The sequence below is a fragment of the Vicugna pacos genome, chromosome 24 (genome assembly GCF_048564905.1).
Source record: "Vicugna pacos chromosome 24, VicPac4, whole genome shotgun sequence".
NCBI lineage: Eukaryota > Metazoa > Chordata > Mammalia > Artiodactyla > Camelidae > Vicugna > Vicugna pacos.
The window spans coordinates 584,932-597,317 of record NC_133010.1 but is presented as its reverse complement, the minus strand read 5'-3'; the positions used below and the strand labels follow the sequence as shown (position 1 = coordinate 597,317).

General features: G+C 39.8%; 1 long non-coding RNA gene across 1 annotated transcript in view; it reads left to right on the top strand.

Annotated features, from left to right (window-relative positions):
- Positions 1–7,041, top strand: part of LOC140688950 (uncharacterized) — a 98,153-nt gene extending 91,112 nt beyond the window's left edge. Inside the window, exon 3 of the long non-coding RNA XR_012063769.1 lies at positions 6,916–7,041. This is a non-coding gene — a long non-coding RNA (uncharacterized lncRNA). The remainder of the gene's footprint in view (positions 1–6,915) is intronic.
- Positions 7,042–12,386: the final 5,345 nt, after the last annotated feature.

Sequence of the window (12,386 nt, the reverse complement as noted above, 5' to 3'; positions counted from 1 at the left end):
AATTCATTATAGTTCTATAGGTCACAAATCTGACAAAGGTCTCACTGGACTGAAATCACAGTGTCAGCTGCGCTGCGTTCCTGTTTGGAGGCTCCAGGGGAGAATCTGTTTCCTTGCCTTTTCCAGCTTCTAGAGGCTGCCTGCTTCCGTTGACTCCCGGCCCCCTTCCTCCACCTTCAAAGCCAGCAAAGGCGAGTTGAGTCCTTCTCACACTGCATCACTCTTACCTCCTCTTTTGCCTCCCTTGTGTACTTTTAAGGGCCCTTGTGATAATATTGCCTACCTATATAATCCAGGACAATATCCCTATTTTAAGATCAGCTGATTAGCAATCTTAATTCTATCTTCAACTTTGATTTCCCTTTGCCACGTAAGATAACATCTTTACAGGTTCCTGTTAAGACATGGATTTTTGTTGGGCAGGTGGCAGGTGGGGGGCGGAGACTCTGCTGCATACAACACAGTCTTATTCCAAAAAGCATGCTCTTAACTATTTCACTATGGAATGTAAACATGTTAGCATTTAGCATTTGTTATTTTGGGAAACCTGTTTTGCAGGTTTTAGGTTGTGTATGGCACAAAGTGAATATGCCTTAAGAGACAAATCATTGGAAGTAATTAACTTGATAATGTTACCTCAGTGTTATTTTATTTAGAAATGTTGATTTGTTGTAGGCATCTAAGCACTATTTTCTGAGTGTGGTCCATTAAGTAGAGGGATGGGGTTGTCACTATGGAATAGAAAGCCTGGGGAAGCCAAGTTCTGCTATGACAAAGTGGTCTGTTTGTCCACTGAACAAGTGCAATTGTGCACAGCTGAGTTATAGAGGCTCCTACTTTGCAGTTTCTGCTAGGTTAGCTGGGCTGAATCCTTTCTCTGTGGCCTCCCTGGGACTTTGACGCAACCTATACAGTATATTTATCCCTGTAGATTTGTTCTCTCCCTAATACTGCTTCTTGGCATGTACCCATCTTCACTTACTGATCTTGGCAACTGGATCCTGTTTAAATAATGGACCTCCCTCCCCAATACTCCCACATATGTGGTTGCCTCTGATCACCCTTATTATGTCTTTTAGCTGGTATAGCTCACTACCTGGCTGAGTATTAAACATGGACATGACAAGTGTAGATTATTCACAAAAAGTTTGAACTAAAAGAGGAAAGAGATAGGGCAATAACTTGAAGCTATAAGGAAAGAGTGGTTCAACCTGGGTGTGTCTGTAGGCTGAAGAAAGGTGCCCATGGAGAATGACAGTGACTGAGCCTGCTGAAAGACTAAAATTTTGGAAGAGGTGGGAAGGGATTAGATCAGGAAGGGTAATTCTGAGAAATTCTAAGAAAGGTCAGTGCGGTTACGCACATGGTAGGGGAGGTTAGGGTTGCAGCCATGGAAAAATATACGGGAAGGACCAGAATTTCTCTGAAGTTGGGTGTAAGATCGTCTGCAGAGAGCTAGATAACGGAAAGGGAGAGCGCAGTACTAGTGGCAAGTAGAAAGTATTATTGTTTCAGTTTTCAGTTATTCATTTTGGTAACAAACCACCCAAAATACTGGCTTAAAAAAGACCTCACATATTTATGATTCTGCAATCTGGGCTAGGCTCAGCTGGGCTAGAGCTGAGTTGGCACGAGGAGTTGGCAGGACTATCCAAGATGGTTTCTGCACTCGTATGTCTGGTACCTCAGCTGGGATGCCCAGAACAGCTTAGACTCCCTCACAGCATAATGGTCTCAGGATAGTCCAACTTTGTCCATGGTGGTCAACTACAGAAAGAGAGGAAGCAGGAGCTGCTTAAAGGGCAGGTCCAGAACTGGCACATTGTCACATCCATCTCACTCTATTGGTCAAAGCAAGAGACAGGACTAGTCCAGATTTAAGGGGGCGGGAAATAGATTCCACGCATCGAAGTGAGGGGCATGTGTGTGCAGGGAGGGAAGGAATTGAGAGCAGTCATCTTTGAAGTCTCTCCACCACAATTTCTGAGAGTTTGAAGACTCATCTGAAGTCAGAAATTGTATTAGTTTCCTACTGCTGCTGTAACAAATTACTACAAATTTAGTGGGCTTAAAACAATACAGACTGATTGATTTACAAATAATTTATTCATTTCTGATAAATAATGGGAAGGGAAGCAGCAAGGGCTATGCCTGTGATCCCTTGATTGCACTTCTCCCCAGTCTGCATCTATAAATACCTTTGCACACAACCAGGCTCACAGTGTCCCACAGCATCTCTCTCACTCTAACAGCTGCAGGATATAATATGTGACCATATGGAAAGTTTAACCAGATGCCTATTCACAGTGCAGGGTTATCTTCCAATTAGTTTTCCAGCTCACTTGTGTAAATATTAGAACTGAAGTAACTGGTTGTTCCTACTGTCGATTAAAAAAACTCTCTCCTGAACTGGTGGATTAGACAGATTTTCTCTGTATAGCAGTTAGAGCTGTTTAAAGTACAATTTTAAAAGAAAGATTTTTCTTAAACAGGAGCCGTGACTAAGGCCCCTTCTGTTTCCTCAGCCTTCTAAGCTAAACTCCGGGCTTCCTTGGTACCTGGAGGCCTGCCACTGGGCCCTCCCCACCCCCATCCAGGGCAGCAGAGGAGAAAGGGCAGGCCAGACCAAGCATGAGGCATAACCAGTCTTTATTGGGCTCAGGCCAGGAGGCTGTGGTTCTTGAGGACCTCTGTATTATTGTCCATTTTCTTTCTGTGTTCTTTTCATCCTGTTTCCATAGCCTCATGAGCTCTTTTTAAATTCCAGTAATGACCTTGGCCTTCTCCTTTCTCTTCTCCTTCAGGTGGCTGTCACTCCTGGTACTTCAAACCAACCTCATGGAACTCCCAGCAGGCAAACTTTCACATAGGCTTCAGATGCACAACCTTGAGGGCAGCAGGGACCATCATCCACTTTGTCTTGTCATAGGGCAGCAGGATCCCATCAAACACCTGAAGGGGTCCAGGGATGCTAGCTTCCCTTGGTCTTGTGGGGCAGTATCTCAAATGGTCTGCCCTTGCTTCAGTAGACATTGTCAGAAGTGCTGATGCACTTGCAGCACATGAACACCACCTCTGGCCCAGCAGTACCTCCTTGGTCATGATGCCACTGGGTGACTGGGAGATAGCATCCACCTGCCCGAGCTCCACCTGCCCCTCTGCCATCTTCAGCAGCCACCTGGGAAAGCCATATATTTATTATCTTCCAGTTCTGGATATCAGAAGTCTGAAATGAGCCTTATGGTACTAGAATTAAGGTGTCTGCAGGGCTCTGCTTCTCCTGGAGTATCCAGGGAGAATTTGTTTCCTTACCTTTTCCGGCTCCTAGAGGACACCTGCATTATTTGGCTCATGGCCCCTTTCCTCCATCTCCAAAGTGCATCACTCCATCTCTCTGCTTCTGTTGTCACATCTTTTCTGATTGATCCTTAGGTCCACTTGGATAATCCAGGGTAATCTCCTAATGTTACGATCCTTAACTTAATCACACCTGCCAAGTTCCTTTTGCTATGTAAGGTCACATATTCCCAGATTCTGGGGATTGGGACGTGAGCATCTTTGTAGGGAGCATTATTCTGTCTATAGAAACTTTACATACGTAATACTACCAGTAGATAAAATCCTGAGATTTTGCCAGTAGTATTCAACTTCATAGCAGTAATGGTAGAGAAAGTAAATTGTTGAATTGCTCCAAGCTTCGGGATTGGTAGGGTAGATTAATATATAAGGACATAGAGGTAAGTGAATTAAGGAAGTTGGTAAAGGTGATTGAGTTGATCAGGAGGCCTGCTAGGGAGGGAAGGAAAATCATGGGGAGTTTGATATTTTGGGAGAAGAGTGAGATTTTCCTTCCACATCTTAACTCTACTTCCCCTATGATATGGCTTTTACATTTCATTCGTCTCCCCCTTGAGGTAATTTTTAAATGGTTGCAGTGAAAGAGCTTTATTTGATTCCCGTTACTGAATCTTTCTCCTGTGTTATTAACACCCCAAAATTATTGTATTCAGATTGTGGCAACCAGCGTTTGAACTCATGGGTAATTTCTGTGGGAGACTGTACTGAATGAGAGGTTAGTGTAGATTTCACTGTGTCTGAAGAAGACAGGGGAAACCTAAGTTCTTCTGCTCGATGGGAGATTAAGGCTCCTTATAAATTTTTCCTGAATAAATATACAATAAAAAAGGGTTTTTATTTCTCTTAGGAGGAAATCCAGTGAAACTAGAACACTTTGACAGATATTTTGTGAATCCTAAAAAGCCAGTTGCTGCCATTTTCCCATAGATCTTGACCGAGGTGGCCATCACGATCCCTTTAGCTTCATTAGACTTTGGAGACATTCCTTCCTGACTTGAGGCCCCGACCTCCCTTTTCTTAGAGAATTTACTTTAGGAAACTTGTCATTATAAATCCTTTCTCTACCCCTTGGCGAAATAAATCTTTTAAAAAGCCTCTTGCCGGTTTTACAACCCAGCAGTGTCTTTCTCAGGGGTCTGGGGGCCTTCTCTTTGAAATGTAGTCAGCGAATGTAATCCCAGTCTCCATGGGAGAGTAGGACCTAACTTCCTCAGACTACTTGATGATCCCAGGTGTCAAACTATTTCTCATCATGAAGATCAGAGAAAGTGTACTTTCCCTATGGGTAAGACCAGTTAGCAAGCACTGGTGGCCTATGATCCCCTCCATCCCAGCTCTGAAGAACTTTACAGCCCTTTGTCTCTATGGAGCCAGGCATCCAGACCTTGTGTCTGCTCTCTCCCGTGTTGCTGGCAGGAGTATCAGAAAAAAATCAGCTCTTTGTGAGATTTTTGCTTTAACAATCTTCCAAGAAAGTCAGTTCAATAACCATAGGGGAAGAAGGTATGAAGAGAGTGCGTGGTTGGATTTAGTTGTAAGTAACAAGCAGGTAGCAAAGAGCTCTGATTTCTAATTCAAGTCACAGACAACTAACTGCCCTTTGATTTGCTTCACCTATTACAAGGGCAGGTGGAAAATTTTGCGACTTAATGAGTGGGGGCTTTGCTAGGGAAGGAGTAGCTAAGGAATGTTTTTGTTTTTTGGTTGGGACTTTTGGGAAGGGTAGATTTATTTAGAAGGGTGATATCTCAGATGTATCATGACCTTAGTTGCAAATGACAGAAACCTGACTCCAAATGGCTTTGCCATAAAAGGAAATTTATTGGTCTAGGTAATTGAGGAGCATGGGAATTACGTGGTATCTGGGGCTCAGATGATACAAACTGAGATATAATTTTTTGTCAATAAAGCATGTAGCATCCTGTGCCCTCTTGGAGCTTAGAGTTTAGTGTCCATGTCATCAGGGACGTGTTGTTTTCCATTTGCTGGGTGGGTTTTTTGCTGCCTTCTGCTGGTTTGTGAGAGGAAGAGAGGAAACCAGCTTGTGCAGAATGGGGAAAAGGAGGACTAGGGGCCCTAGCTTCTTAAGCAGACCTTCAGGCTGTCTCTCTGCTGCTGGGGTCCCCTTTGTGTATTCCAGAGGTGCTGGTGCTGTTATTCCTGAGCCTTTGGGAGAATCTGTGATGTAAATCCAGTTCTTTTTTGGCTTTCCCCACTGCCTATTTAGGATTCAGCTTTCTTGAGTCTGTGAAGCCTGTTGTCAATGATCCACATGCTTTCCACCTTCCTAAAGTTGGTGGCTATTGCTGCTTCTCTTTTTGTCCTTTGTTCCTGTAGGTTCATGCTTTAAAATATTCTCTTTACTGTCATTTTAGTGGGGTTTCAGAAGGGAATTAAATACATACATTTCTTCAATTCATTGTAGTAATCAAAATGACCATTAATTTGTTTTCATAAAATAAAATTTGTTGTGTATTTTATGATGATGAGATCAATAGATGCTTATTATAGGCAATGCAGAAGTGTATGAAGAAAAAGGAATAATCCCTTAGAATCCCAGAAATACCATAGTTATATGACTACTCACCTGCTGAACATTTAGGTTACTTCCAATTTTCTGTATTGTAAACAACATGTGTTGAAAATCTTTACAGCTGAATTTTGATGAACATCTACAAATAATTCCTTTAGATTCAATTTCTATAAAAAGAACTTCAGGGTCAGAGAGACTGCATAATTTTATTGCCTTCGAGACAGACTATACCATACATTAATTTCTTTTTTTTTTTATAGTCAGTTATAGTGTGTCAGTTTCTGGTGTACAGCATAATGTTTCAGTCATACACATACATACATGTATTTGTTTTCATATTCTTTTTCACTATAGGTTACTTAATTTCTAAAGGTAGAATTTTCAGACTTAGAGTGGATGGGGAGCAACATCAAACAACACATAAGACCAATATGTTTTTAGAGAAATATAGCTTATTTTCATTTATGTATTGGTTTTATATTCAGTCACTCTGCTAAATTTGATTATTAATTTGAATACTTTATAGATTTCTTTGGCTTATTTATTATACAATCATGTCATCAGAAAGTAGTAAGTTTTATTTATTTCTTTGTAATCCTTTTGCCTTTTTATTTCATGGCTTGTCACATATAAGACCTACACAATGATGGTGAATTGTGTAAAAAAAAAGACCAATATGTTTTTATGTTTGAACTTGACATTTTATAAGTTTTTTATTTGGGTGGCATATTAAAGAGGAAATTTCAAATGATTATTATTAACTGAGAGAAAGGAAGATATATTTTGAGTAGAAGTAGTTAGAATAAAATAGGGACATAAATGAATATTTCAGCTTTTGTGTTTTCCTTGTTAATTACTCTCCACCCAGTAAACTTTGCCCCACTTTTCCTTTAGTAAGGAAAGGAAAAGATTTTGTTTTTCTAAGGAGCAAAACTTCTCAGCCAGGAGTGAGAATAAGATGAGTGAAATCTACGCCCTTAGTGGAATATGAATGTCTTAAGAGGTTGTCTTTTCTGTAAGCACAGGGGCTGTGATGCTGCGTCTTCATCAACACCATCATCATCATCGTCGTCGTCACTATTTTCAACATCGCCCCTTATAATTTACCTTCACGATCACCATCTCACTGTAATCTTCATAGCAACTTCGTGAAGTAGGTAGGACAAATTGTTTTATCATTTCTATTTTACAAATGGGAATCATGAAGGACCAAGTTTTAGGGACTTGTTTCTTCTCCAGCTAGAGAGAAACAGGGGAAGGATTTTAATCTGAATCTTCTAGCTTCAAAAGTCACTGCTATTTTGACTCATAGATATAGAGAACAAATTAGTGGTTATCAGTGGGGAGAGGAAAGGGGGAGGGGCTAGATAGGGGTAGAGGAAAAATGGGTTATTATTGGATTATATAAAATCAGGTGCGTGAAACTTTCGACAATTGAAAGCACTATAGAATTTAAAGAATTTTTCATTCAATAAAAAATAAGTAAATTTAAAAAATAACACTACAATGAGAAATCTTTTGCATAAAAAAGTCATTGCTGTATCTACCATGCAATATATGCTCTGTCCTGCCTAGCACCAGACCTTCAGATAATATTTGAGTGAATAAATTTGAAAGGTCCTGGAGTCTAAATGAATGTTTAGAAAGCAATAACCATGAGAAAAAAAGTGAAAGAGTGCCAAACATTAAGTTGTACAGTGTTTTTCCTAGCATCTCTGTTCCAACTGATCGTCAATGACTCCAGGAGTAATATCATATTTCCTAATAAATGGCTGAAACTGAAATTACTGCAGATTTTATGCAGAGCATTGCTCTGAATGGTAGGAGAAATACATAGTTTCTCATTTGATTACGTTTGTTCATTTAAATAGTCTGAGAGAAAAATCCATTTTTATAGAAACTGTTGTGTTGAATTTGCTTTGCTAAATGATTTTTCTGGTTGGTTACAAGTTCCTAAAAAGTGAGAATTTACCAAGGCTGTTCTTCTCTTTGGGTTTGCATAGATTGCAAACTGTTTTTCATTCTTTACCATTGATTAACAGATTAATTGACAATTCATAGCAATGGATGAATATCTGAAACACACTATTAGTGGTGGGATTGGGCCCCAGATTCACTATCATGGAGCTTCATAGGAATATAGATATTAAAAATTTAAAAACCCTTTGGCTATTTCCCATGGATGATTATTTATTGAACTGACTTGAATCTAGTACACCTTGACCAAATTGATAAATATCTCAAAATATTAATACTACCAGTTCATAAAAATGAATGACAATCTCCAGGTCCATCCATGTTGCTGCAAATGGTATTACTTTACTATGTTTTATGGCTGAGTAGTATTCCATTGTATAAATATATCACAGTAATCTGTCAATGGACATTTAGGTTGTTTCCATGTCTTTATTGTAAATAGTGCTGCTGTGAACACTGGGGTGCATATATCTTTTCGAATTAAAGTTCTCTCTGGATATATACCCAAGAGTGGGATTGCTGGTTCATAGGATAAGTCTGTAGGAATTTCCTGTAAGTCAATAGGAATTTCCATACTGTTTTCCAAACAGCTGCATCAAACTACATTCCCACCAACAGTGTAGGAGGGTTCCCTTTTCTCCACACCTTCTCCAGCACTTATTGTTTGTGGACTTTTTAATGATGACCATTCTGACCTGTGTGATGTGATTCCTCATTTTAGTTTTGATTTGCATTTCTCTGATAATTAACGATATTGAACATTTTTTCATGTGCCTATTGGCCATTTGTATGTCTTCACTGGAGAATTTCTTGTTTAGGTCTTCTGCCCCTTTTTGGCTTGGGTTGTTTGTTTTTTTTGTTACTAAGTTGTATGAGCTGTTTATGTATTCTGGGGATTAAGCCCTGGCCAGTCACATCTTTTGCAAATATTTTCTCCCATTCCGTAGATTGTCTTTTTGTTTTATGTATGGTTTCCTTTGCTTTGCAAAAGCTTATTAAGTTGAATTAGGTCCCATTTGTTTATTTTTGCTTTTATTTCTATTCTCTGAGTAGACAGCCCTAGGAGAACATTGCTAACATTTATGTCAGAAAATGTTTTACTTATGTTTTCTTTGTAGAAGTTTTGGTGTCTTGTCTTAAGTCTTTAAGCCATTTTGAGTTTATTTTTGTATATGGTGTGGAGAGTATTCTAACTTCATTGACTTACATGCAGCTGTCCAGTTTTCCCTTTATAAACTTTCAAATGTTATGTTGTGATAAAATATACATAGCAAAATTTATCATTTTAACTGTTTTAAGGTGTACAATTCAGTGCCAGTTAATAACTTTACAATTTTGTGCAACCATCAGCACTACCTAGTTCCAGAACATTTTCATCACCCAGAAAGGAAACTCTGTCTTCATTAAGCTGTCACATTCCTACCTCCTCACTAGTCCTTGGCAACCATTTAACTGCTCTCTAGGTCTATTGATCTGCTTATTCTGGATATTTCATATAAGTGAAATCATGAAATATGTGGCCTTTTGTGTCTGGCTTACTTCAGTAAGCAGAATCTTTTCAAAGTCCATTCACAATGTAGCATATAGCAAAGTGTCATTCCTTTTTATGCCTGAACAACATTCCATTGTGTGTCTGTACCACGTTTTGCTTAGCTTTTCATCTATTGATGGGCGTCTTGTTTGTTTCCATCTTTCAGCTATTGTAAATAATGCTGCTATGAACGTTGGCATGCAGATTTCTGTTGAAGTCCCTCTTTTCAGTTCTTTTGAATATATGCTTAGCAGTAGAATTGCTGAGTTGTGTGGTAGTTGTCTGTTTAACTGTTTGAGAAACCACAGTGGCTATACTATTTTATGTTCCTACTAGCAATGCATGAGGGTTCTGATTGCTCCATATCTTGTCAATACTTGTTATTTTCCACTTTTTTGATTATAGCAGTCCTGGTAGGTGGGAAGTGGTATCTCATTGTGGTAAATTCCTGTTGCTTTTTATTGCAGAGAATTTTACTCTTACTTCAAGCCTGAACTAGGACATTCTAAATCGTAGAGCAAAGGCTCTGGGCCTGGGAGGGGCATCCCGAGTGCTTTCCCTTGACTGAAGGGCCATCTCAGTGTGAGGGTCAGTGGAACATGGAGAAAATGGAACTGAAATGTTCCACTGGGCTAGACTGTACCAGCCTTGACTGCTAGGCAGAGACCTTTCAGGGGGTAAAAGGTTGTTTTAAAGGAAAGACATGCCATGAGAGCTGGAACTTAGAACAGTAAAATACACCGTGATATAGGCTAAACTGGAAAGAACACAGCCTGGGAGTGGTGACTCCATTGTGAAGATGGTTTCATGGGCTCTGAATTTATGAATTGCCCATGGATCACCAGATAGCACCTTATAATTGATTGAATTAACCCCAAATTGTGGACTATTACTGCATTCCATGGGAGGGCCACACTATCTCTAGTTTGGTAGAGATAAATATATTTGGAAATATTTTAGGTTGTGAGCAATTCCACACTAAGAATTCTGGAGTTCTTTGAGGCTGAGTAGAAATCTTTTTTGAGCTGATGATACACGGCTGGTCTCACATAGGGAACATTTTGTGATGAAAAACATGAGAATTAACATCTGTCAGATCTGGATTTGAATCCTGTTTATTCACTTACTGATTGTATGACCATATCTAAGTACCTTTCCTTCTCTGAGTATCAGTTTTCTGTCTTTAAAGTGGGTATAAGAGCTATCTCATCTTGTTCTTGAGAAAATAATTGAGATTATGCATGTGAAACATGTAGCAGAGAGCCTGTCACAGAGCTGGTGTGCAGTACATGCACCACAAAGGTAGGAATACTGAGGTCACCTTCTTTTTAGGTTAGCTCTTGGGTGATGGTTCAGGGGAAGGTCTGTAAGAGTAGAAATCATCTTGGAACTTATAAAAGGGATTGGGGGTCTAGAGAGGGAGAGGGAAAGAGAGAGGAAGAGAGAGAGAGACAGAGGGAGAGAGGGAGGGGAAGAGAGGTCTTTGCCAAGAGAGAAAAGCCTTGAATTACTTTGATTGAGGATAACCTGGGAACAAGGAGTAGGCTGATGGGACCTGATTCCAATCCACCCCCAGTATTCACCTTAAGTTTGGCCTTTTCATTGACATTAACCGTTTCATTGACATTAACTGGTATTAACTCATCTGTCGGTTGAAATGATTTGCAGATTAATGATAGACTAACTTTCGTTTCATTGGGAAATTAAAATCCTTATAAAGCTGTGACAGCAGTCTATTCTTAGAGCAGATACATGGTGGCAGGCAGTGGTTTGCAAGAGCATGTAGCACATTGCTGGGCCTCTGTCCAGCTCTGTTGTCCTCTCTGAGAGTAAGACATAAACAACATAAGCAAGATAGAACACCATCCTTTGCTGTTGGAAGGGAGTGGTGATATTTTTAGCTGTTGTATGAGATGATTTGCCTAATATTCCTAAGCAAGTATTTTCTAGACAACATGGGGTCCAGGGGATCAGGAAATGCCTTCCCTAGTGCAAGAGTGTGGTACTCCAGCTTCAGACTGGCATGTCAGCTACTGACTGTGGGTGTTGACTAATAGTACTCAAGTGGCATTGTTATTAAGTTACCCTTTCCAATGGAAATTCCTGATGCTTAATAAGATCAGCAGTTACCATTTGGCAAATGTATTTTGGGCTTTTGTATTCCATTTTTATAACAACTAAATGATGTAGGTGAGTAAACTGAGGCTCAGATGAATTAACTGGCTTGTACACATTCAAGTGGCTGCTGTCATGAAAGGAAAAAAATGCTATTCAAAAGGATGACTATGGTTATTGTGTTAACATTCTAAGATAGCAACGTCATTCATTTCAGGGGTAGAGAGCTTGGTTTTGGTTAGGTAAAGGACCCAACAACCAGTCTAAGATGGAGTTTGAGAAACTGAATGGCTCTGCATAGTCAAGTAACAGAAATGTCTAGATTGTATACTAGTGACTTGAGAGGAGGACAAGATTTCTGGGAGACAGATGATTAAAGACAGTGGAGAGAGTGCTTGGAGACTGAGTACAGCCAGCCCCCCAGTAGCAAGTCAGATCCTGAGGAAGAAAGACCATCTGATTGGAAATGGTCAACTTATTTTTAAGGACAGTGAACTCTACATTGAATCCAAAGCTGTTTTTTGCTTTGTGTTGGATTATTCTTGGTCGCAGTCAAAACTTAGTAAAACCTTGTTACGCTTAAGAGTCTTGTGTTGAAAGTGCTTTTTTTGAGGGGCCCACGTGAGTGGGTGAAGTGAGGAAGAAAAAGGAGCAGTTACAAGAGAGAAGATAGGAGACTTGAACTTGGAGTAAGAATTTAGAGCAAGAAAGAATGGGAAGGTAAGCGTCCCTCCTCCCAAAATCCTCAGAAATATTGGGAAGGCGCTGGACCTCTCTCAGAGTGTGAGTTATTTTATTTAGATGATAAAAGAAAGGGTAATTCCAGGAAGTGAGAATCTTATTTTTTGTTTTTAATCACCCCAGTGGGTGACA